Source organism: Lissotriton helveticus, chromosome 6 (genome assembly GCF_964261635.1).
Source record: "Lissotriton helveticus chromosome 6, aLisHel1.1, whole genome shotgun sequence".
Taxonomy (NCBI): Eukaryota; Metazoa; Chordata; class Amphibia; order Caudata; family Salamandridae; genus Lissotriton; species Lissotriton helveticus.
In genome coordinates, this window is record NC_136067.1 from 158,815,534 (window position 1) to 158,842,434 (window position 26,901).

Below are 26,901 nucleotides of genomic sequence, written 5' to 3' on the forward strand. Positions count from 1 at the left end.
CTCGCTAAGCTTGTCGCCGTGGTGCACTCCACCACAAATTTTACACCGCACCACTTTCAAATGTCACCATTCTCTGGTTCTGTCTCTATAGGTTTGAAGGTATTTTGTCAGGTGGGTGAAGAGAAGTAAAAGGAAGCAACACCCACCAGTGTGGGTGGGTTGACAGGTATGTGTCACAGAGCATGTACAGGCAGATCCAACCTCCACTGTACATGTGTGTGACATAGACACGCTGGTCCCATAAACATAACATTAATTAAGGCTGAACCAGTGGGGTAGCAAGGGAAGAAAACATGCCCCCGCTACCCCACCTGATAAAGCTATAACAGTGAGTTATAATTCGGGTGCCGTGCAGTATAAACACATAATAGCCACTTATAATTAGGGTGAGTGGGTCCCTCACGCGCCCTACGCAAAGGTGATGCAGGTGCAACTGTTGCCACGCCCCCGGGCTTCCCACGAGGATCACTTGTGAAAGAAGCTTGTGGTAAACGTGCTCGTGCGGCCCCGGCTGCAGAGCTGCACGCGCGAGCACGTGGTTTTGTTGTTTATTGACGCGGGTTTGAACCTGAGCTTCTTATGTTCAGCTGAGCGCGCGCCGCCGGAGGGCGCGTGCAGCGCCGAGAAGCCCCGCCGGCAGCACACAGGGCCCTGTTCGCAAATTGTTTGCGCGGTAAATTTAACCGCAAACTTCGTGTGCGACAGCAGAGCACCAAGTCACGAAACAAGGTTACAATGAGTGAACAGGCAGTAAACGGAGGGGATTGGCGTGTGCGTAACACTGTTCAACATACAAACATTAAATGATGTTTTTTTTTCAAGTTCGACCGAGCAGTGCTGTAAACAGTCTGTGTACGGAGGACGGGGCTCTCCTCTTTCCGGACATGGAGGAGCGGGGCGGGCCTGCAGGCGGCCAGGCTCCATCCGCTGCGGGGCGGGCTCGGCTGGGCGTGCCCCGGGCTGGCGAGGCGGGCCCGGCCTGGCCTGATCCCTCATCGCTCCCAGCAGCCTCCCGCGCATAGGCTGAGGCTCTCGACGGGTGCATCGGAGCCGGTCGGACCTGAAGCTTCCAGCAGGTACTGAGAGCTGCTGGGCCTGTGGAGGTGGGGGCTCCAGGGAGCAGTGGCGGAGGGGCAGCAGACACCACCAGGTGCCTGCAGCACTTATTCGTATTCTTATTATTTATCACTATAGCGCCTGAAAGTGTGAGTGTTGTGGCTAGCGCAGTCTCAGTGCTTGGACTCCATTTCCTCCTGGTGCACACGCCTTGCACATCTCTGTATTGTATTGCAATAGTTATATAGTGCTTACTATCCGTATATGGGGTTCCGAAGCACTTGCCAACATGGGTAGCTCGCTACACCGTCTGTGGTTGGAAGGGTCGTGTCTTCGTTGTGATCCCGTGTGGAAGTGTTTCCTTCTCGTGCGTGGGTGAAGGCCACCGAGGTGCGGTTGTCGTGTTGTGGGGCACAGCATTTAGCAGAGTGTGAGATGAAAAAGTGTGAGACTGGTGCACCGGTTCCAGAAACCCGAAAGCCTTTAGCAGCTCTGCAAGTCCCTTTATGACACAACTCTTTAAACTGTACTTTCAAAGAATGCCTTTTAGTAATGGTAATCACCAGGCGGTACCTACTGCAAACATTTTAATAAGTCCAGTAAAAGGACACGTTCCCATTGGTGAAGCAAACAAAAGTTTGAATGGCCGACTGCATCACAATTATGACTTATTTTACAAAAGATTTATGGGGGCTGCTTTTTCTTAGCTCGCATTAGGTCTGATGGCACCCCTATTGCAGAGAGGCTGCAGCGTGTGGGAGATCCTTTCTTTAGGTCGAGCCTGAGGCATGCAGTAGTGGAGTACGGAATAGAAGCCCTGCCCACTCTCCGCCCATATTTGTAATTGGCTTGTTTCATTGTCCTTCGTAAAAGCTGGCTTCCGATTCATTATTGGGCTAATTAGTCCCTCCTTGGTACCGCCTTGTCTGTATTTGTAACCTCCCATAACGACTGGACCTTTTACTGGTGTTGTTACATGCTCTACTTTATAAGTTAGTGAGCACTATTTTATTTAATGCTCTTCCCAAGTTGCACCCACTACCTCGCAGCATACTGCCCGCTTTTATTTTAGTGTTTACTAAAGGCGGTCCTCTTTAACTATATCAGTCGCGTTTCTTTCCTTCTTTTAGCAGCGCAGTCCGCATTTATCAAGCACACTTATTTATTTGAGCAGTGCAGTCTGCATTTATTTATTAAATTTGTTTACTGACACCCATGCAGAGCTTACACATTCATAGAGGCTGCGCCCCTTTCTTTACACAAACTGCTTCTAAAGAAAGGTACGCGGCCGACATTAAAGGGAAAGCGCAGCTTGGGCACTTTTACCATGCAAAAAAATCTGTTTATCAACTTGACAAACATGCTTTTTTCTGAAAGCCAACATTCCGCGTTTTCACTTTACTGTAGGACACGCCCTTCATGAACGGGAAAGCGCTGCATGGGGGATAATAAAATTTTGAAAAAAAATATTTGCAATGCGATAGGTCTTGCATTTTCGAGAGTTTAAGCTATTGCATTGCCAATAGCTTAAACTCCTGTTAATGCGAGACCTATTGCATTGCAAATGCTTGTTTTTTTCTGAAAGGGACAGGGAGTCTGTTTCAAGAGTGGAGTGATGGTCAGGTATGATGGGAGAGGGGTAGGGGAGGCAGAGGTGTCAGTCTGCTACTCTGGGCCGCAGCCATTCTTGCAGCTGGTGCAGTTGCAATGGTGCTCAGGAGTGTACGGAGCTCTCAACACCCCGTGCACGGGGAGTAGAGTTTTTGGTCAATTTCTGAGGGGTGGGGGTGTGTGCGACGCCTACTGGTGGCCTTAATTGAATGAAAAAGCTCCGATCTTTCCATTGAGATTACATCTTTTTTTTTGTATTTGTGAATTAAATAAAATGTTTAATCATTTGTAGAAATTTCATCCGTGTAAATAAAATGTTTCATCATCTCTGTATTTGATGAATGTTTGTTGTGTCTGTATTTTTGTGTATTGCTTTGTGGTCCAAATCCTTGAAATTGCTTATACTGGGGTCCCTGGCATTCAGTAATGACTTAGTGGTAGTCCCCAGAGTCCAATAATGTTTCAGTGGGGTTCCCCGGAATCCAGCCATGATTTAGTAGGATTGCGCAGAAGTTAAAAGGTTAAAAATTACGAATGCAGATAGTTGGAGCCCACAATGGTGGACTAAATTCGAGTCCTCATTGGCCAGCGGCATGTGGTAGATCTTTTCAGTTATCGATGCCTGTTAAGTTGGTGATGGGTGGTTTATTGCTGTGGAGCGGTACAGTACTGGGTGATGGGCGTGGCCTACAGCAGTGCTGTCTGTTTTATGTGAGAGAGTGTCGAAGTATAAGGAAATTATAATGTAGTCTGCATGAACTACAATCGACTGCCCAACTGCGGCGTGTTATGATGTTAGTGTGTGTTATATGTATTGTACTGTAATTACCTTTAGATTGTGTTTACTACCGTATATGAGGTATCGTAGTGCTTTATGTCGTGTCAGATTTCTTTAGATGTGTTTGATTGAATTGCAGCTTTAGATTTAGGTGGGAATAGCCATGCAAATGGAATTATCTCCGTCAGTCTTAGGCTCCCATGTGTGTTAGTGTTATGTTATGTTATATATTTATTTCTATAGCGCACGGCTACTCCAGAGGAGTGTCCCGGCGCTTTATCGAGGCAGCTCAGAATAAAAAACATAACACCATACAGCAGACAAGGGAAAGAAAAAAAGACACGAAACCTAGAGTTTAAAAAGCCAAGTCTTCAGGCTTTTCCTAAACAGGAGCAGGTACGGGGAAGAACCGTAGAGCCAGAGGCAAGGTGTTCCACAGTTGGGGAGCCCTCATACTAAAAGATCGTCCCCCAGTACGTGCCTTCCTCACACGTGGCACCACCGCCAGAAACAAAGACTCTGACCGCAGCGATCTAGTGGGACGATAAAAGGCCAACCTGCGTTGTAGGTACTTTGCTCCCGCGCCAAATAGCGCTTTATGCGCCAGGGTCAAAACCTTAAACCTGATCCGCTTCCGGATGGGCAGCCAGTGAAGCGACTGCACCAAACCGGAAGCTCTCACTCGCCTGTGAAGGCCAAAAATGGCGCGGGCCGCGGAGTTCTGCACACCCTGCAGCCGCTGGACAAGATACTCCGGAAGACCTATATACAGGACGTTCGCATAGTCCAGTCTAGAGCCCACTAAAGCTTGCACAGTGATCTTCCTGTGCTCTTCTGTGAGCAAAGGTAGGAACTTCCGGAGCATCTTAAGTATCCCATAGCAGGTGCCCGTCAGGCCCTGAATATGTGAGATCAGTGACAGACTATTGTCCATCTTTACTCCCAGGTTTTTGGCCACCAACGATGCCTGGGCAGGGGGACACATATCCATGGGCCACCACGCCCGCCAGTCGGGGTCAGAGGAGCAGCCGAAGAACAACACCTCCGATTTGTTGGAGTTGGCCTTGAGGCTGTTCGACTGAAACCAGCTCCAAACACCCCCGGATATTCTCTCCATCGAAGGCCTGATCCTTTCCACACGCAAAAAGCAATTGCGTGTCATCCACGTAGGACACGATCCGGGCCCCAAAAGACTCCACCAGTGCCGCCAAAGGTGTCATAAAGATGTTAAAAAGAGTCGGGCTCAACACAGAACCCTGCGGAACACCGACTCCCAAAGGCGGCATCTCGGCGGAGCTCGGAGAGGCCCAGACCGTTTGTCGGCGGCCCTCAAGAAAAGATGTAAACCAATTGAACACCGTCCCCCTCAGACCGATGTCATAGAGTCTGGCGAGGAGCACCTCGTGGGGGACGGTGTCAAAGGCCGCCGATAGATCAAGCATGACTAGCATGGCCCTACCTCCAGCATCCAGTGTCTCCCTGATAATCTCAGACACCTCCAACAGTGCCGTCTCCGTACTTAAGTTAGGACGGAAACCGGACTGCGAAGGGTGAAGCAGATCACTGGATTCTAGATAGCTGGAGAGGACGCCATGCACATGCTTCTCCGTGATCTTAGCCAACGCCGGGAGAAGGGAGATCGGCCTGTAATTGGCCAAAACCTCTGGGTCCGAACCGGGCTTCTTAAGGAGGGGGATCACCATAGCCCTTTTCCATGGCAACGGGACCTTCCCCTCACTGAGAGACAGATTCACAAGTGGGTTGACCAGTGGGTTGACCACCATAGCCATCTTAGCCAAAAATTTGGCCGGACAGGGGTCTAAGGGCGAACCCGATTTAAGATTGGCCAAAAGCGCTAGGGAGGCCTCGATGGAAATAGTAGGAAACTCTGCGAGAACCGCAGCCTGCGCTGGCGACCGCGCCGGTACAGTCACAAAACTAACACCCACCCCAGCAGGCCCCACTGTGAAGGAGTCCTGGATAGACTTAATCTTATTCGTGAAGAATTTGGCCAGATCACAGACCCACACCTCCGATGGAACCCCTAGGGGCAGGTTAGATCTGGGGGCCATAAACTCCCTGACCACCGTAAAGATTTCTTTACATGAGTTGGAGGCGGCATCAATCCTCCTGGCCAAATAGTCTCTTTTCTCCCGGAGAACGTCCCGATGGTCTTCTTTAACCATAGACTTGTAGGCCAGCTACAAGTCTGTGGTTGTAGATTGTTTAACCCCTTGGCTGCGGCGGTAATTCCGCCGCAGCACTAGGGGGCAGGGGGAGCCGCGCGGCGCCGCCATGCTCGTGACGGAACCACTCCGTCACGAACCTCGGGTGCGATGTGCTTGTGACGGAGTAGTTCCGTCACGGCCCCGTCCGCTCAATAGAACGCTCAGCGCAGGCGCAAAATCGCTGCCGCGCAGACGTGGCGGCGGGGCCTTGACGGAACCACTCCGTCATTAGCACAGCCTGTCTCTGGCTGGTGACGGAGTGGTTCCGTCACCAGCACCCAAAGGGTTAAGTGGTTCGGGAATGCTTGCTTGCAGGAATGTATTCTTTCTCTGTGAGATTACTGTTGACTTTGGGACTGTGTCTGGCAGGGTGGCTTCATTTTCTGTAATTGTAGTAGCTTTGCTCTATCAGACCCATGAAGTCCAGCATTCAAAAACCCACATGCACGACTCGATTCAGCCAAAAATCTCATGTAACAGAATTTTACACCAGCTTAGTGTGCCACTGCAGATGAAGTGACCGTGTACTGGCACCATCAGTTGGGCTGGCAGTCTCCCTGGTGCTGTCTCCAAAGATGCTCTGGGGATGGCGCTTTATTTACAACTGTCTCTGGGGTATTATGAGGCTTTTAGGGCCCTCACACACCCGGATGGGTGTCATGCTTCAGCATCGGGCTGCACCTCGTCGGATCGGCGCTGCAGTACCCGACGGGCTCCCAATGAGGGGCACTTTGGCAGAGATCTTTTTAGGTCTCGTAGAGAGACCTAATGTCGTCCATCCACAAGGCTGACTTTTTATGATCCGGATTCTCAATAGTTCACGAGAAGCGAGTCACGTGACAAGCTCCTCGTGCACGAGCTTACCCGAGCCTTCCCCCTGCCAGCAGCATTTCTCCTGCACTCGGCCCACCCCCCCTCCCTCTCCATATGGTGCGCTCTGACTCAGGCCAGCATCTCTCCTCCCATATCGTCACCCTTCCTCCCAGTCCCCACAAGCAGGCAGCAGCTTCAAAGGGATCTGCTTCCCCCCCCCCCCCGCCCATCAATCACCCTCCCACGCCAGCAGCTCTTCCCGCTCCGCCCCCTGCTCTCCGCCCCCTGCTGCATCAAAGGCTTTTTTAGGTTTCCCCTGTTATCTGATTTCCCTTCTTTTCAGCCCTGATCTGTTGTGTTGTGTACATGATCTGGCGCCAGGACGCCCCTTTGCTGGGGCAGCTGTTGCGCCTAATAAATGTTATTAACATAACATAACATAACAGGTGCACAACTGTGCGCTAGAGACTCGTGAATGGCAGCTTGCCATCTGTGGGGGAATTAATCCTATCCCTCCTCTCCTGGTCTTCCCTGGCAGCCCTCGCCCCTCCTCTCCCCTCCCCCAGCACCCACAGGCCCAGGCACCTTATTTCTCAGAACCCCGATCAGCATGCTGCCGTCCGCTCATACACTTCCAGCAGCTCCGGGCTCTAACCCTCTCCTTCCCAATCTCTCCCGGCCGCCTCCCTCTCTCCTCTCTTCCTCACCTCCTCCCCCTTATCTGACTAGCTTCCCCGTACTGACGTTTTCTCCTCAGTCACCTCCAGTGGCGGTTTCTCCCCGAGGGCGTCGGGGCTACGCCCCCGTTCCCAAAAGCTGCTCATTGCTCAATCCATATTTGTTTTAAAAAATACTTGATTTTAATGTCTTCTAAGTTTTGGCTCCATTAAATCAACACAGTGACAGCAGCCACTGACTGTCAGCATGTCTGCCACAGTAGCCCTGCCACTCACCAATATCGCCGCCGTGAGGCATTATTGTCACGTCACGTGACTGACTTCCCTGGGCCCAAAGAAGCGTAAGTGCTGTGTTTGCCGGGCTGATAACCTCACAGCCCTGAAGGCTGTGATGTCATCAACCCGGCAAAGACCTAGCTTCGGGGCCGAGTCTCCACCCCCTGATGGCGTGAAGGGAAAATAGCCCCGGGCGTTTTAAGTGTAAGCCCGGTATTGCTAACCCTCCACGTCAATCAGGGAGTGGAGGCTGTCACCCAGCCATTTCCCAACTCATTACAGGGCATGGTGGGACCCACCCTGTGACGAGTTGGGAAAGGGGTGTGGCAGGCGGGAAGCAGAGGATTCGAGTCTGCAGATACTGCTTCCCGTGTGTCTGTCTGACCTGGAACTTTCTGGAAGCCACTGCGTCGGAGAGCGAGGACATTGACTGCAGAGACGACTCTCTCTGACTCGAGTGTCCATCATTTCATGCCAGTTTGCTGCTTGTCGGACCTGTGCCACGACTGACTTGACTGCAGCAGGACTCAGAGGTTAGTAGGACGGGACTCATTGGTAATTGGTGATACCCTCATTCTTGTAATCAATGCAGCTTGAGTTTCGATCTCTTTCCCCTCTACTCCATGTCTATTTCTGGAATTAAATTAAGATGGAGTTATCACCCACTGATTAAACTGTGTGATGAATAGTCATTGATTTTTTTGATTTTTTTTGCGTGCTATAATTCTGTTGTCAATTTTACTGCGCTGCGCTCTATCGACCATTTTGGCGTGGTTCAGCTCTCTCATTGTCCCTTCCCACAGGGGCTGCGCACAGGGGTAGTAGAACAGAGATGGGTTTACTTGTGGCATTACTTAGTATAACAGGCTAGGTGTGCACGAAGGTGCCTCTGTGGTTGAGTACAATATGTGTACGATGAACAAGGGAGTGGTGCATTGTTTTCATAATAAGTGCAATTACTAAAGCGCCACGCTGTCCGATGTCACTGCTGCGCATTTTAACCTTGCAAAGGAGAACAGCCTGGAATAGAGTGAAGAGCTCCTAGCTTGCCTTACTTCGGTTTCAGTTTTCAGTCACTTGTGCACGTAAGTCACTACCAGTCTATTTTGACATTTGATGAACGTCAATAGAACATGGAATGCACCAAATATACTATATTCACACTCAATAAACCGATGAAGAAAGCACGCCCTCTTTTGTGGTGTATTCGTCGCTGTGTGAAACATGTTGTGCTCTTGCGTTGCTTGGTCCCCAGTGCTCCTGTAGCACTTCGCCCCACAGCCTGGTACTAACAGCAGCACGCTGTGTGCATTTATTTATCTGTACCTGACACCGACCAATAAGGTTTTCCTGAACCCCTTAAGTTCCATCCAATGATAGGCCAGGGCAAAGCAGCATTTTTACTTCACGGGCCCTCGACATACCCTTGAGAGGCAGCGGAGGGGCCCCTCTGTGGCCCTTCCTGCCCAGGGGCGGACTTCTTCACCAGCTGCTCAACGATGAAAAATGTCCAGTGACCAGTGCAATGAATGAGGTTCAATGGACAGGCCAGGCCAGAGCAAAGCAGCATGTGACTGACCAAGCCCCAGACCTGCATGTCTTTCAGAAGCAACGCTTGTAATGTCCCCTGGCAAATTACCTGAGGGCCAGGCTACGTCTGGGGAGAGAGAGTGAAAATGTTATGCTGCTGGCAAATGGGAAAGGTGAGTTAACTATTTCTAAGTGGACAGGACAAGAAGAAGGGACGCACCTTCTGTGGTCCTGGGTTTTAGCAACGCCTAATGTGGGGGGTTAGGTCACACTCAGCTGGCAGGATGCCAGCTCACCAGACCAACTGGTTTGTTTTCGGCCCAGGTGATGCACACTGACCTTACACAAGGTGCCCACCCATAAGCCCAGAGGGTGCCCACCCATAGCCCAGAGGGTGCCCACCCATAGCCCAGAGGGTGCCCACCCATAGCCCAGAGGGTGCCCACCCACAGCCCAGAGGGTGCCCACCTACAGCCCAGAGGTTGTCCCCTCACAGCCCAGAGGTTGCCCACCTACAGCCCAGAGGTTGCCCATCTACAGCCCAGAGGGTTTCCCCTGACATCCCAGAGGATGTCCCCTCACAGTCCAGAGGGTGCCCACCTACAGCCCAGAGGGTGTCCCCTCACAGCCCAGAGGGTGCCCACCTACAGCCCAGAGGCCGGGTGTCGCCTCTCAGCCCAGAGGGTGCCCACCTACACCCCAGAGGGTGTCCCCTCACAGCCCAGAGGGTGCCCACCTACATCCCCAGAGGGTGTCCCCTCACAGCCCAGAGGGTGCCCACCTACAGCCCAGAGGGTGCCCACCTACAGCCCAGAGGGTGTCCCCTCACAGCCCAGAGGGTGTCCCCTCACAGCCCAGAGGGTGCCCACCTACAGCCCAGAGGGTGCCCACCTACAGCCCAGAGGGTGCCCACCTACAGCCCAGAGGGTGCCCACCTACAGCCCAGAGGGTGCCCACCTACAGCCCAGAGGGTGCCCACCTACAGCCCAGAGAGTCACTTGTGTCGCTAGTCGTTGTAAAGGTTTTATACTGGCTTGACTGCCTTGTGATTCTACCGCCCTGCCTCTATCAACTTGTCAAAGTTTTTGTTGTACTGCTCTTTATGAATTGTAGCTTGATGCATATATTATTGAATATTTGAATGGCATAATCAAAAGAAAATAGTGAAAAACAAGTATAATTAATAAATAAAAGAATTTAATCTTCTTTGAATACTAAGTTTTGGTGAATATTTGGCCATCTAACTTAAGTTGATGTGTGCTGTATATGGGATGACATATTCATTTTGAAATTGACCTGTTACTGTTTTTGTTAATTATGTGACTGACTATATATTCTTCCTTACTCTGGCTTGTGATTAAGACAGACTCCCCAACAAATGAAATGTGCAGTGGGATGTGGAGAAATAAATATGTTAAATTCAGTTAGATTGAAAGATTTAAAGAGGTCTGGTAGTAGTAGGCTGAGCTAGACTCTCTCTGTGTCATCTACATAGCTCTGGCACCTCAGGTTGATAGATGCAATGAGGTCTGGTAGTGGGGGGAGACCGACGTCTCTGTGTAATCTGCGCAGCTCTGTGACATCCGGGTGAAAGATGCAATGAGGCCTGGAAGTAGGGTGAGCCAGATGCTCTCAGTGTAATCTGCGCAGCTCTGTGACATGCAGTGGTAGTAGGGTGAGCCGGACGCTCTGTAATCTGCACAGCTCTGTGACATCGGGTTGAAAGATGCAATGAGGTCTGACTGGTAGTAGGGTGAGCCAGACGCTCTCTGTGTAATCTGCGCAGCTCTGTGACATGCAGTGGTAGTAGGGTGAGCCAGACGCTCTCTGTGTAATCTGCGCAGCTCTGTGACATGCAGTGGTAGTAGGGTGAGCCAGACGCTCTCTGTGTAATCTGCGCAGCTCTGTGACATCAGGGTGAAAGATGCAATGAGGCCTAGTAGTAGGGTCAGCCAGACGCTCTCTCTGTAATCTGCGCAGCTCTGTGACATGCATTGGTAGTAGAGTGAGCCAGACGCTCTCTGTGTAATCTGCGCAGCTCTGTGAAATCGGGATGAAAGATGCAATGAGGCCTGATAGTAGGGTGAGCTAGACTCTCTCTGTGTAATCTCCTCAGCTCTGTGACATGCAGTGGTAGTAGGGTGAGCCAGACGCTCTCTGTGTAATCTGCGCAGCTCTGTGACATCAGGGTGGAAGATGTAATGAGGTCTGACTGGTAGTAGGGTGATACAAAAGGGGATGATGGACGGAGCGTTTGAGCAAATCAAACACTCACCCCCAGTCAACTGATCTGGGTTTAATCCATCACCATTCTTTAGCCCAATCTGCACAGCTCTGTGACATGCAGTGGTAGTAGGGTGAGCCAGACGCTCTCGGTGTAATCTGCGCAGCTCTGTGACATGCAGTGGTAGTAGGGTGAGCCAGACGCTCTCTGTGTAATCTGCGCAGCTCTGTGACATCAGGGTGAAAGATGCAATGAGGCCTGGTAGTAGGGTGAGCCAGACGCTCTGTGTAATCTGCACAGCTCTGTGACATGCAGTGGTAGTAGGGTGAGCCGGACGCTCTCAGTGTAATCTGCACAGCTCTGTGACATGCAGTGGTAGTAGGGTGAGCCAGACGCTCTCTGTGTAATCTGCACAGCTCAGGGGCATCAGGTTGAAAGATGCAATGAGATCTGACTGGTAGTAGGATGAGCCAGACGCTCTCGTCATTGACTTTTGACCCCTGGAACAGAGTATATTGGGTTCAGCCAATGTTCCTAAACCTTGGCCCACGAGTGGGTCAGTGGCTGGAGGTTGGCGCAAGATTTTAAAAATGATTTCTCTGGGATTTTACTCTGTTGGGACATCTTGAATGCCACTTTATCTCACGTAGGCACTGGCTCAGTAGACCGATCCAACCTATTTATGCAACATTAGTAACATTATTTGTGGTTTATTGCAATTTAAAATGGTTTATTCATGAGGCCTTGGAACTGATGATAGTTTGAGGGGAGGCAGTGCCTGTTTCTGTGTAGCACAGTGGCTTCCGAAAGTCTTGAAAATGCACCATTTGCCTACTTATTTTTCAAACATTTCTCGGGGGGAGAACCCCCCCGAACCCTCCTTAGGTGGTTCGGGCTCGCTCGCGCGGTGTACTCCACCAATCATTTTACGCTCACCACTTTAAAATTTCACCAGCTGCCACTGGTCACCTCTCACCCTAGTTCCCTCCCTCCCTCCCTCCGTCTCCTCTTCAGGCTTCCTCACACATACAGAGACCCCTTTCCCAGACCCATGATAAACCTCATGCAGCAGCGCCTCCTCCTTGTTAATATTATGTGCGAGGGCTGCTTTCTATCCGGGCCACGTTCATAAGGTTCGCTTATTTAAATTCTGTTCTGCTGACATGCATAATATAAGAGAAACTAAACGTCCTGAACATACAATCCAACCCCGCCCATCCCCCTTGTGCTGTTGTCCTCTACAGCAGCTTCAGAAGGCCGGCGCTTTTAGTGCTCGTCATTAAACTTACAAGGGCGCCGCGCTTCAGTTTTCAGCACAGCGCCTGCTTTTATCAAATGCGGGGGCCCCCATCTCCCCTATCGTTGTCCATGTGGCTTGTAGTAAGTAATAACATGTATTCAGTTTGCTGCAGTCACCAACCTATTAAAAGTAACATGTGGCCTTCTAAATAACCGTATCACATATGGGTGACTTCCAATTTGATGCATGTTAATTACTGTGATGGTATTTGGCGGCGCTGTGAACACAATAAAACATGTCCCTGCAGGCGCCGTCCCACCAGTCACCTGTACATTGGATTCTTGCAGACAACGAAGGTTCGGCTGTTTCTTTCCTCTCTGGTATAAACTTCACCAGACCATAGAAAGCACGGGCGGGACATCTGCCAAGCTGCGACGGACGTCCCGTTCGCTCTATTATAGCGCACAGAGGGCCATTCGCTGCGGCTTGGCACATGTCCCGCTTCCATCAAACTCTGAATCGGGCTGCGAGGCTCTAGTGCTGCGAGGACCAAGTCTGAGCACACTGGTCAACTCTTGCTGTGTGCGAGGATGGATCCATCGTGTCTTAGCGTTTAAAGAACATGGGATGACTTTTGGAGAGAAGCAGAGTGGAGGTCATGTGCGATAAAGTGCCTGGCAGCAGCAGAGAGCGCTGTGCTGACATCAGTGACAGTCCTGCCTTCGTAGCACCCTCACGCAGGCCCCGTAGTATGGACAGCGCCTTGCAGTAATGGCAGATGCACTCTCGGCGCTGCACAAAGCGTCACTACCTCAGTGTGCATTGGAAGCCGCAACACACACTAGACCGCGCCTAGAGGTAGTAATCAAGTGCAGTGGGCCCTGCCAGCTTACAAACCTACTGCCGCCATCAAGGAGAGTCACCAGGCACTGCGCTGCTGCTCGCTTCGAGGCACCTAGGCGTGTGCACACAGTGTCACCCCCTCACCCTCATACCCCCTCACCCTCATACCCCCTCACCCTCATACCCCCTCACCCTCATACCCCCTCACCCTCATACCCCCTCACCCTCATACCCCCTCACCCTCATACCCCCTCACCCTCACTCACCCTCACCCCCTCATCCTCACACACCCTCACTCACCCCCCTCACAACCCTCTCACCCTCACACCCCTCACAACCCTCTCACCCTCACTCACCCTCACACCCCCTCACCCACCCTCACACCCCCTCACCCCCTCACACACCCTTACCCTCACACACCCTCACCCTCACACCCCCTCACTCACCCTCACACCCCCTCACTCACCCTCACACCCCCTCACTCACCCTCACACCCCCTCACTCACCCTCACACCCCCTCACTCACCCTCACACCCCCTCACTCACCCTCACACCCCTCACTCACCCTAACACCCCCTCACTCACCCTAACACCCCCTCACTCACCCTAACACCCCCTCACTCACCCTAACACCCCCTCACTCACCCTAACACCCCCTCACTCACCCTAACACCCCCTCACTCACCCTAACACCCCCTCACTCACCCTAACACCCCCTCACTCACCCTAACACCCCCTCACTCACCCTAACACCCCCTCACTCACCCTAACACCCCCTCACTCACCCTAACACCCCTCACTCACCCTAACACCCCCTCACTCACCCTAACACCCCCTCACTCACCCTAACACCCCCTCACTCACCCTAACACCCCCTCACTCACCCTAACACCCCCTCACTCACCCTAACACCCCCTCACTCACCCTCACACCCCCTCACTCACCCTCACACCCCTCACTCACCCTCACACCCCCTCACTCACCTCGCACCCCTCACCCACCCTCCCACACCTTCACACCCTCTCACACACCCACTCACCCTCACACACCCTTACCCTCACCCCCTCACCCTCACACACCCTCACCCTCACACACCCTAACCCTCACCCTCTCACACACCCTCACCCACCCTCACACACCCTCAACCTCACACCCCCTCACTCACCCTCACACCCCCTCACACACCCACTCATCGTCACCCTCACACCCCCTCACCCTCACACCCCTCACCCACCCTCACACCTCCTCACCATCACATCCTCTCACCCTCACACACAGACCCTCACCCACCCTCACACCCTCACCCACCCTCATACCCCCTCACCCTCACCCACCCTCACCCACCCTCACACCCTCACACCCCTCACCCCCTCATCCTCACCCCCTCACTCACCCTCACCCCCTCACACCCTCACACCCTCACCCCTCACAACCCTCTCACCCTCACCCACCCTCACCCACCCTCACCCTCACACCCCCCTCACCCACCCTCACACACCCTCAACCTCACACCCCTCACTCACCCTCACACCCCCTCACACACCCACTCATCGTCACCCTCACACCCCCTCACCCCCCCTCACCCTCACACCCCCACACCCTCACACCCTCACACCCTCACACCCCTCACCCCTCACCCCTCACCCTCACTCACCCTCACCCCCTCACACCCTCACACCCTCACAACCCTCTCACCCACCCTCACCCACCCTCACCCACCCTCACCCACCCTCACCCACCCTCACCCACCCTCACCCACCCTCACCCACCCTCACCCACCCTCACCCACCCTCACCCACCCTCACCCACCCTCACCCACCCTCACCCACCCTCACCCACCCTCACCCACCCTCACCCACCCTTACCCTCACACCCTTACCCTCACCCACCCTTACCCTCACACCCTTACCCTCACACCCTTACCCTCACACCCTTACCCTCACACCCTTACCCTCACACCCTTACCCTCACACCCTTACCCTCACACCCTTACCCTCACACCCTTACCCTCCCTCACTCGCCCTCACTCGCCCTCACTCGCCCTCACTCGCCCTCACTCGCCCTCACTCGCCCTCACTCGCCCTCACTCGCCCTCACTCGCCCTCACTCGCCCTCACTCGCCCTCACTCGCCCTCACTCGCCCTCACTCGCCCTCACTCGCCCTCACTCGCCCTCACTCGCCCTCACTCGCCCTCACTCGCCCTCACTCGCCCTCCCTCGCCCTCCCTCGCTCACCCTCGCTCACCCTCGCTCACCCTCGCTCACCCTCGCTCACCCTCGCTCACCCTCGCTCACCCTCGCTCACCCTCGCTCACCCTCGCTCACCCTCGCTCACCCTCACTCACCCTCACTCACCCTCACTCACCCTCACTCACCCTCACTCACCCTCACACACCCTCACACCCCCTAACCACCACACACCCTCACTCACCCTCACCAGCATAGCATAACAAAACCTAGCATAGCAAAACCTAGCATAGCATAACAAAACAAAACATAGCATAGCATAACAAAACATAGCATAGCAAAACAAAGCATAGCCTAGCAAAACACAACAAAACATAGCATAACAAAACACAACACAACAAAGCATAGCATAACAAAGCATAGGATAGCAAAACACAACAAAACATAGCATAACAAAACAAAGCATAGGATAGCAAAACATAGCATAGCAAAACACAACAAAACATAGCATGGCTTAACAAAACACATAATAGCATAGCAAAACACGGCATAGCATACCAACACAACAAAACCTAGCATACCATTGCATAACAAAACATAGTATATAGCAAAACAAAGCATAGCATAATAAAACACAACAAAACATAGCATAGCATAGCAGAGCAAAACATAGCAGAGGAAAACATAGCATAGCATAACAAAGCATAGCGTAACATAGCATAGCATAGCGTAACATAGCCTAGCATAGCAAAACATAGCCTAGCATAACAAAACATAGCATAGCATAACAAAACAGCATAGCATAACAAATCAAAACATAGGACAGCATAGCATAACAAAACAAAACCTAGTATAGCATACAGCATCACTCAGCACCACCACAGCATCACTCAGTGGCACCACAACATCACTGAGCTCCACCACAGCATCAATCTGTGCAACCATTCAACAACAACTGGTTCAAATATGTTATCTCAATGTTTCAAGCTTTATTACAAATGTAACAAAAGATGTTAATATTTCACTTCTGTTCTTGTATTTTCGTCACAATAAAATACACTGAACATCATCTTCACAAATGTTATTTACAAAAGTTTAAGCTATTGCCATTATAAAGTACAATAACTTTTATTTAAGTATTAATTATTTTAAAAAAATTAAAAACCATTGTTATTTGTAATATCAATACATGTAAGTCACGTAAATACAACACATATTGCATTACAAATGCTATAGGTGTCACATTTGCGAAAGTTATAACTATTGGCATTGTAAATGACAAAGCTATTCATTTCGCTATTTTCAAAAACAAAACATAAATTAAAAAATGTAATTTACAATACCAATAGCTCAAACTTTCCTAATACGAGACCTATTGCATTGCAAATGCTTGTTTCCTATAGACGTTTGGTGCCATGGGGGTGAGGGGCCTGGTGAGTGCACATGACAAAAAAGTGTTGAATGAGTGAATTAAAACAGGATTGGGAGTAGCAGCAACAATTTTAAGTTCAGAATGTCTTTCTGTTTGAAGCCACGATATATCCAACTTTTCTGATTTCCCTTTTACAAACCAGCCAGTAATTGAGAATCTGGCATTCCTTATGTTAGTGCTTTGTTTTTACTTATCTATTTTCTACAGTTTTTAAATGGCACAAACTCGACCCTATGGTATTGGAGCACTTTACATAAACACAAGTTATAATACACAAGGTCTCAGTCCATGTTTAGAGGCACGTGCAGATTACGTGATTTGCCCAGGATGACCGGCTGCTATTGAGCGAATGCTGAGACTTGAGCCGGATTCCCCAGCTCCAAAGGCGCAGCTCTGGCCATAATGCCACATCCTGGGTAGAAGGAGGGTGGCAAACAGAAGTCACATGAAAACTTGGCTTGTTACGGGCTCGAGATTCCAACTATGCTGTGGAGCTATGGGAGAGTCAGACAGCAAAAGAAGACTCGATCCCTTTTCCGGGATGCTTGATACCCAAAAGAAATGTATATCTGTGTAATTGGTTAACCAGCAGATTTAAAGGCTGCTTGGGAGCCAGTGTATATGGCTTTAATTGATAGAATCATTTGAGGCTCCCTGGTGTCTAAGCTGTGTTCTTTTTGAGAGGTACCGTAAGGGTTTTATCAGCTGAGCTCTAAAGTTTGTTGTTGTAATAGAAACATATAAAAAGAGGTTTGCACTAGGTGCAGTATGATTGTGTATTACTAAAAAAAAAAGATATTTTTTATCACGCTTGTTTCACCCTAAACTCTAAATCCCTGCACATTTGGTGGCAACTGCATACTGTATGTAATACAATTTTAAAATAATCTTGTGCATGTTCTCTGTTTTCAGTTACAGGCTTTGTAGCGCGATAAACATGGATGCCACTATTCCCTAGTACACCAATCTGGATTGACTTAGTGACGGTCTGGTGGTTACACATACAGACATCTGGTCCGTGTATAACGGGCCACGATCGAGTGCTTTGGGGTTTCTAACTCAGCCTGAAAGTGGGTCGAAATATACGCCCACTCGCCTCACCGCTTTAAAATACAAACAGCCGCCACTGATAGGATAGGCACTGTCCTAGAGGCTGCCACTCTTTGACAGGTTGGCCCTCTCCATGGTACTCACACTGGCTTCAGGAAGGCTCTTGTCCTTGGTCTCTCGTACAGGCCGGGACACTACACTTCTCTCCTACAAGCCAGGACTGTAACTTGCCCTGGGCTGTCGCTGTGCTTGGACCTGTTCCTTTTTGGACTGTCACACCATCTCACCACTTGATCTTTGAACGGTCGCAGTCATCTTCTAGGCCCCATCCTTCACCCTCATCCCTTAATTGCTGTTGATAGTCCCACTTTGGTGAGATTTATTTTAAGTTCAATCTGTCCAGTAGTGGCGTATGAATCAGTGGGGCAACACAAAATGATGGGACCTCCCCAGCAGAACGTGAAGAGGGCCCCCTCTTTCTACCCTTTCTCCCAGATATTAATTGTTCTTGGGCTAAATGTGCCCCCGTCCAATCCCTGAAAGGTGGGGAGGCCCTTGAAGATTTTGGGGGGGGGCTGTACTTAAGACACTGGACACAGTTGAGCGAGAGGAATACCGCCTGTGACGCTCTCAGTGGAAGGTTCCACTTCTTCCCGGAAGAGAGGGGAGGTTTGCCCCACCAGTTACTTCAATGGCCCTTTGTTTTCTCTGTGTTCATTGTATACCGATATATGTAAAAGACACACTCACTCACTCTTTCTTACTTTGAATGGTGGATGCTGTAGCCTGGCGTGTCGGAGACTTTTCCCTCATTAGGGTTTTTGAAAGGCCACAGAAAACGTACTGTTTTACCAAATGCATAATTTATCAGTGATAATATTGCGCGAAAGAGTACATAGGGTAAAAGTCAAGCATGAAGCCAACATGGGAGTAATTAAGAAACATTCTATTTTTCTTGTTATCTTCTCACAGAGTGATTTTTTTTTTTGTGTGTAACCAGCATGAAGAACTCATTTAGAGCTTTAAAAAAATATAAATAATTCAACATTGGATTGTTTTGTAGTTTGCATTACTTTCTTAGTTCGAAAATATTTTATCTGAGGCTTGGATTGCAGTAATTGTCCCCTGGTGACTACTTCGCTCTGTTTTCTTAGGTCATTCAAGTGCACCTTATCTCACTCTGAAGCGCTGACAGATTGTAAGTGTCTAGTTATAAACTCTGAGCCAGGAGAAAGGTCACAATGGAAACGTTTCCGATCCCATTGTAAAAGCAACACACTGAACCACCCACGGGTTCCACCCATTGCTTAAAATACAGAGGCCTGGATAGCTGTCTGGCTGCGAACATTTTTGCAACCAGTGAAGATTTTTAAGAACCCACTTATGTACTAATAGGTGGGTTCTTAAAAATCCAAATCATAGTGGTTCGGAATCGACCTATTTCATAAATATTATTAGCTGTGACTCACTATGGTTGGATGCCATCACAAGGATGGTGGCCTGCTGGGGTCAACAGGCCACCCTGTGTGGGATCACAGTTCAATAAAGAAAACATTTAAAACTTGTTTTTCTTTTAAAACATTCACTAAAGGAAGGGATTGCAAGGGACCCCATCCTGTTCATGAATGGCTTATCGTCCCAACTTTAGAGGTCTGGAAAAGATCAATTTCCAACCCATTTTCGGGGTTAGTAGAAAGTTAAAAAGGGCTTCAGTATATTGCTAAAAGCAGTGGTTCTGTTGCAAACCCTGAATCGGTGCATTTGTGACTGAAAAACTGCTTTGTATTCTGGCCCTGAGAATTACGAGTGCCACTGTAAGAACAGTGTTGTTCTTAGTGATATACACCTTAAACACACCAGATGGGCATTAACAAAGCCAAAGTCCGGCTTTCTGATAAAACACAAGTGCAGACAACACCATTGGTACACATACACAAAGGCCACTGGAATTAAGCGATTGTGCGACCTTGGTGTATTTCCCATCATTTTGTTTTGTGAGGTGTTTTTTTCTATAGCGTGAACTCGACCTGAAGATATCAAGGCGCTTTACATGAGCGCCAGTTGCGTTACAGATGGACACATTAATTTTGTTAGGCGCAGGTAGATTTAATGATTTGCTCAGAATCCGTGCAATGGAAGGCCATTTGCAAAACTTGACAATCACCTTTCTGTTGCTTATTGCTGTATTTGGATATTAAACATTTATTAATGAGTTGCAACTAATGAACAAACAGTGTTAAGTGTAAAAATGTCAAAAGAATGAAGTAATACCATCACAAAATGTGCCGTTTTACTCCACATCATTTTCTTTTTCTTGCCACATAATTTACTGAACCCAGTGGCATACATGGGCCTTCCTCTGCCGCAATATTCCAGTGGCCCTGACATACATGTACATTCACATGCACAGAAGAAATACAAAGCTGCACAAATTCTCACCCGAGAACACCACGCATGGACATGCACGGATAGAACATCATAGAATAAGTAAAGTATTTTGTGGTGTGTACCTTGCATTAAGTTATACGTGATAATTCACATCTCTGATACATTTGTAACTTCGGACCTGCCACATGGAAAAATGGAAGTAATAGGTAAGACAAGCCACCTCGTGAGCTCTCTGAAAATTAGAAACCGCTAAACACGAATAAATCCAAATAAAATCTCTAAATTCAGATTTCTGCTCTCCGTTTGAACTGCTTTATTATGTATCATAAAAACTGCTCTTCAGAATTTCAGTCACTCAGCGATTTGTTGGGTAATGCTGCCACTGTCTAGTTTCATGAAGTCACATTCCCATGGCAGCAAGCACTGTAATACAAAATGAAAAAAAGTTATTACTCAGGCTAGTTGTTGTGAAACTTAAATTAGGAAGGCAGTGTTATGTTATATAATAATGTAGCAGTTAAAAAAAAATCTAAACTAACACGAGCAGGCAGGTCCTATGAATGCACACAACAAACAATGAAAGTAGGGTCTGAGGGCGAGTTTACCGACCAGCCAGGTGCATGCCCCGAAATACAGTATCAACACAACAAAGTACACCTGGGGGTCACAAAAAAGGGGTCAAAACAGAGTGGATCACAATACCAATGCTACACAAAAGACACCATTGGGAACATCATCCGTGTTAGTGAAATGCAGGCCACGTTGAGGCTCAAGAGCATCTGGAGAAATAGTTTCCATCAGAAGCCACACTGTACCGCCCTCTTTCTCATCATTTGGATTCTCCTCACCCAGGAGACAAAACGGCCGGTCAGATGTCACCGTGACCGAAGTGTGTGAGGTAAGGGGTATTGTATATGGTACAAAAGAATAAATTAAACGTGGCTACTGAAAAGGCAGTGTTGTAGTGGTAAAAGAGTGTTAAGTGAAGGGAAATGTAAAATTAGGTGATTAGGTGGACAAACAACATTTATTAGTGTCTCCCAATCCCTAAGGTTTAAAAAGCAAGTGTGAGTGCGGGTTTTGAATAATCACCGCGCTCAATATTGGTCGACATGTTTCTGCATTATATTGAACATAGTTTCAGAATGCATTCTTCAGGACCGAAAAATAAGAACACTGCTACTAAAATTAAAGAAAATAAGAACGATATCACCTGACCTTCAGGTATATACTCAACCGTATACCAAATATGATGGTTGAGAGGCTTCACCCCACCTGGCTACAGCGCAGGTTTGAGGAGCACCGCTCTGTCCGTCGATGTCTCCTGGCAGTCAACTGTACTGCTTGGGGGTCCTATGAATGCCAGTTCCTTCCCTGTAATTGAATCTCTTGGGTCTGAGTGAATTACACCCTCCTGATGATAGGTCGTTGCCATGGCCTCAGGAGAAAGTGCAAGTGGTTCAGATGGTTTATATTTCTCTCGTGTTTGCTACTGCTGAACCAGCCAAAGATACAGAGCCACAGAGGTGCAGTCCAGGTGCCTCGCACTCATAAGAGTTTGAAACAAAGTCTGTACCAGAAGCAATCTGCTGCTGTATAGAGTTAAAACATTCTCAGTAAAAGTGGATTTTCAAATATTATATTGCAGATACTACTGGGCACTTCAAGCAGGCAATCGCAGAGTGAACAAGGCTAGCTGACATGTTGAGCATGTCTTGAACACGATCCATATGAAGTCAATCATTAACGGGCCGATTCAAAGGTCTTTGAGTGCGAGTAATAGTACTACAGGGGCGCCACTTCATGTTCTGATGGATGCCTTTGAGAATTGCCTATAAATGTGGACTATTTCTTACAGTTGGTGCCTCAAATGCAGAAAATATTTTCTCAAAGCAGCCAATAAGCTGCACAGCAGAAGGCATAATTTTTTTTGTTTGTTTTGTTTTATATAGCGCACACTTTGGCCTAACGGCTAGGGTGGTCGCCCTCGAATCTGGGGAACTGGGTTCGAGTCTCGGCAGAGGGACACAGCATCCTGTGATTCTGGGCAAATCACTTAATCTCCCCGTGCCTAACAAAAACGAATGTGTCCTCATGTAATACAACTGGTGCTATGTAAAGCGCTCTGATACCCGATTCGGGCAAGTTGGTGCTATATAAAACTTTGTTATAAAAAAAAAAGTAAATAAAGAAGGTATCAGAGCGCTTTACAGTTGCGTTACAGACGGACACATTCATTTTGTACAGCAGAGAGATTAGGTAATTTGTCCGAATCACAGGATGTTGAGCATACCTGCCAAGAATCGTACCTGGTTCCCCAGCTTCGAGGTAGACTGCTCTAGCCCTTAGGCTTTGCCTATGCGGGCGCAGTTAGAAAGTGGTAAAGGGGTCGCCGTCCTCTTCACGGATAACCCATTATGTGTCATCAGCACCATCAGTCATGACGGAGGTTCAGACGCTTTACACTGCTCTTGTATAGACTTAGTTGGCTGTATACCCTGCCCTTTTCACTACTTTTATCACCTGCCCAGTTTATCAGTGAACTTTCCAGCACCCTTTTATGACCATATTGGGAAGGTGTTGCCTAGGTAACTTGAGGACATCTGTAGGAAAGCTGCCTTTTATGTTAGATCACCCCAGATTTTTCAATTTTTGCTGGACAGTATATTTTTGCTGTCTGCAGAACTCTGTACACTTAGTCCCTGCTAACCGGTGATGACGTTTTTGTGCTTTTTCTTTCAACATGGCGAATTTGGGACACTCCTGATTGACATATTTAACTGACTTTTAAGTACCTAGTATATGGTACTAAGTGTACCCAGGGCTTGTAAGTTAAATGTCGCAAGTGGACGTCGGCACCCATTGTGCCATCCACTAGAGTTTCAATACAAACACGACTGCAGGCCTTACCATCTGTAGTATAGCTGTACAGTCTTAAACTGCAAATTCGACCTGTCAAAGTAACCCCTTTTGACAGGCCTAAATCTTCCTTTTATATATTTTTAGGTCATCCCTAAGTAGGCATAATTGCCCATATAGGAAAAGTAACTTTCAGAAAGTTGCTGTTCTTCCTGAAGTTCCTGAAGGCTTATAGGTCTTTTGCTCTCCCTCTTCTGCCAGCTAGTAATTACCATTTGAATTGCCCGTTTTAGGTGTGAACTTGCTCCTAGAATTGAGATAAAGGCTTTCGGTGTGGGGAGGTGTTGTTGCGTCCTTGAAAGGATGGAACTCGATTAACTTCAAAGATGCCTTCCCTGTCGCAAGCAGCTGTAGCTTAACACACAGGCCTTTCACCTCAACATCAGCACAGCACCATCTCCGCATCAGCACAGCACTACCACCACTAGCGCAGCCCCACCTCAGCCACAACTCAGCACCACTTTAGCATTCAGCGCAGCACTACCTTAGCATCACTGCAGCATCAGCTTAGCACAGTACCAACCCAGCATCACTCAGCACCACCTGAGCACCTCCCCATGTCTCGGCGCCACCTCCCCATGTCTCGGCGCCACCTCCCCATGTCTCGGCGCCACCTCCCCATGTCTCGGCGCCACCTCCCCATGTCTCGGCGCCACCTCCCCATGTCTCGGCGCCACCTCCCCATGTCTCGGCGCCACCTCCCCATGTCTCGGCGCCACCTCCCCATGTCTCGGCGTCACCTCCCCATGTCTCGGCGTCACCTCCCCATGTCTCGGCGTCACCTCCCCATGTCTCGGCGTCACCTCCCCATGTCTCGGCGTCACCTCCCCATGTCTCGGCGTCACCTCCGCATGTCTCGGCGTCACCTCCGCATCATTCGGCGTCACCTCCGCATCATTCGGCGTCACCTCCGCATCACTTTTTTGTGTCACCTCTGCAACGTGTCACCACCGCATCACTCGGCGTCACCACCGCTTCATCACTCGGCGTCACCACCGCTTCATCACTCGGCGTCACCACCGCTTCATCACTCGGCGTCACCACCGCTTCATCACTCGGCGTCACCACCGCTTCATCACTCGGCGTCACCACCGCTTCATCACTCGGCGTCACCACCGCTTCATCACTCGGCGTCACCACCGCTTCATCACTCGGCGTCACCACCGCTTCATCACTCGGCGTCACCACCGCTTCATCACTCGTCGTCACCACCGCTTCATCACTCGTCGTCACCACCGCTTCATCACTCGTCGTCACCACCGCTTCATCACTCGTCGTCACCACCGCTTCATCACTCGTCGTCACCACCGCTTCACTCGGCGGCGTCACCACCGCATCACTCGGCGGCGTCACCACCGCATCACTCGGCGGCGTCACCACCGCGTCATCACTCGGCGGCGTCACCACCGCGTCATCACTCGGCGGCGTCACCACCGCATCACTCGGCGGCACCACCACCGCGTCATCACTCGGCGGCACCACCGCATCACTCGGCGGCACCACCGCATCACTCGGCGGCACCACCGCATCACTCGGCGGCACCACCGCATCACTCTGCAGCACCACCGCATCACCACATCAGCACAACACCATCTCCGCATCACCAGAGGAGCGCCACGCCTCATTAGTGCACCAGCACAGCCCCGCCCCAGCACCAGCAACTCCCCACCAACGGCTTAAGGTCCCCCAAGGTAAGACCGTTTGGCAAAGTCAATGCTTGTTGTTTTTTTTTTTTATAAGGTCATTAGTGCAATACAAAAAAAAGTGCATTTCCCACAGCGAATCAATGTTGGCTTGGTAAATAAAAAGAAAACAATTCTTGGCTCATTTTGTAGGCATCCGCTCTGCTGTACAAGCACGGCTAAAAGTCATTGCAAAAGCCAGTAGTTCTCCTAGGTAAGACCTATTGGCCCGGCCAATGCTTTGTTTAATTATGTGTTTCACATAGGGTTTAATTAGGCCCATGTTTTTGTGGTAGTGTGCTATGGCTTACATAGTAGTGGCATACTTCTATTTTGAACATTCCTGCTGCAAAATCAACGGTGGCTGAAAATACATTTTGACTGATACCCCGGAAGATTGAGAGAAGATGCAGAGAACGGAAGCAGTTTGCCAGAGAGCGAAGTGCACAAAACACCTGATAACTAAGAAATATTTATCCTTGATAGCAAGTAGGCAGTCTGCTGACTCATCAAAAATTCTACAGTGGGCACAAGAAGGGTGTTTGCTCTGATCTGGCTAAATACTTGATTCGACTGCAGAGTTGGAGAGAGAGAGAGATTGCTGATGACGGAGAATGCCCTGGGTATCGTAAGCTCATCACTCATTGATGTGCCCTGAGGTACAATTATTAAAATTGCTGCTAAGAATTTTCAAGTGCAGGGATTTTAACAATTAAAGGCACCTGGCAGTTTTTCAGCTATTTGGAAAAAAATCATGTGTGTTGATGTAATTCTTCCAAATTTAAATATTGCTTGATTTTATGAAAGTATTTATATCGTATCCAGTTCTATTTCAAAACTAAATAGGATTCAGAAATATACATTATCACAGGGGCACAGATGCTAGCAACGTCTTTGAACGGATTACGCGTTTGTATTTTATTAAGGAAAACAGGGGAACTATAAATTCATACCCACGAGTTCAAGTTAAAGTTCAAGTTCAGAGATTTGTATAGCGCACTACTCACCCAGAGGGTCTCAAGGCGCTTGGGGGGGGGGGGGTGCTTTACTTATCGAATAACCAAGTTTTTAGCTGGTTTCTGAAGTAGAGGTGGTTCTGTGTAAGGCGGAGGTGGGTGGGGAGAAAATTCCAGGTTTTGGCTGCTAAGTAGGAGAAGGATCTACCCCCCCCCATGGTGGATCTGTGGATGCGTGGAATTGCGGCGAGGGCTTGATTGGACGATCGTAATTGGCGGGTGGGGGTGTAGAAGGATAGTCGTGTGTTGAGGCATTCGGGTCCTAGGTCGTAGAGGGTCTTGTGTGCGTGGGTGAGGAGACGGAACGTTATTCTCATGCTGACGGGGAGCCAGTGGAGGTCTTTCAGGTGACCGGAAATGTGAGCTTGACGGGGGATGTCCAGTATGAGTCTGGCTGAGGCGTTTTGGATGCGTTGGAGTTTTTTCTGTAGTTTGTCTGTGGTTCCGGCGTAAAGGGTATTTCCGTAATCCAGACGGCTTGTGACCAGTGCGTGGGTGACCGTTTTTCTTGTTTCGGTGGGGATCCAACGGAAGATTTCTTTAAGCATGCGTAGGATGTTGAAGCATGATGATGAGACGGCGTTGACTTGTCTGGTCATCGAGAGGGAGGAGTCCAGGATGAAGCCCAGGTTATGTGCGTGATCTGTAGGTATGGGTGCTGTACCCAGGGCCGGTGGCCACCATGAGTCGTCCCAGGCAGAGGGGGATGATCCAAGGATGAGGACTTCCGTTTTGTCCGAGTTCAGTTTTAAACGGCTGTTCTTCATCCATTCGGCTACTTCTTTCATTCCTTCGTGTAGATTGGTTTTGGCGGTGTTTGGGTCTTTGGTGAGGGAGAGGATCAACTGGGTGTTGTCTGCGTAGGAGATGATGTTGAGGTCGTGTTGTCGCGCGATGGATGCGAGGGGACTCATGTAAACCTTGAAGAGGGTGGGACTGCGTGATGATCCT

General features: G+C 49.5%; 1 protein-coding gene across 5 annotated transcripts in view; it reads left to right on the plus strand.

Annotated features, from left to right (window-relative positions):
* Positions 1 to 963: 963 nt before the first annotated feature.
* Positions 964 to 26,901, plus strand: part of LOC144762369 (epoxide hydrolase 1-like) — a 324,885-nt gene continuing 298,947 nt past the window's right edge. For 2 of the 5 annotated variants that reach the window (XM_078647540.1, XM_078647536.1), the window contains exon 1: positions 1,031 to 1,076. The gene's annotated coding sequence lies outside the window, so the exon portion shown is untranslated. Of the gene's footprint in view, positions 1,151 to 26,901 lie in introns of all 5 variants that reach the window. The other 3 variants (XM_078647539.1, XM_078647535.1, XM_078647538.1) reach the window with 3 other exon arrangements.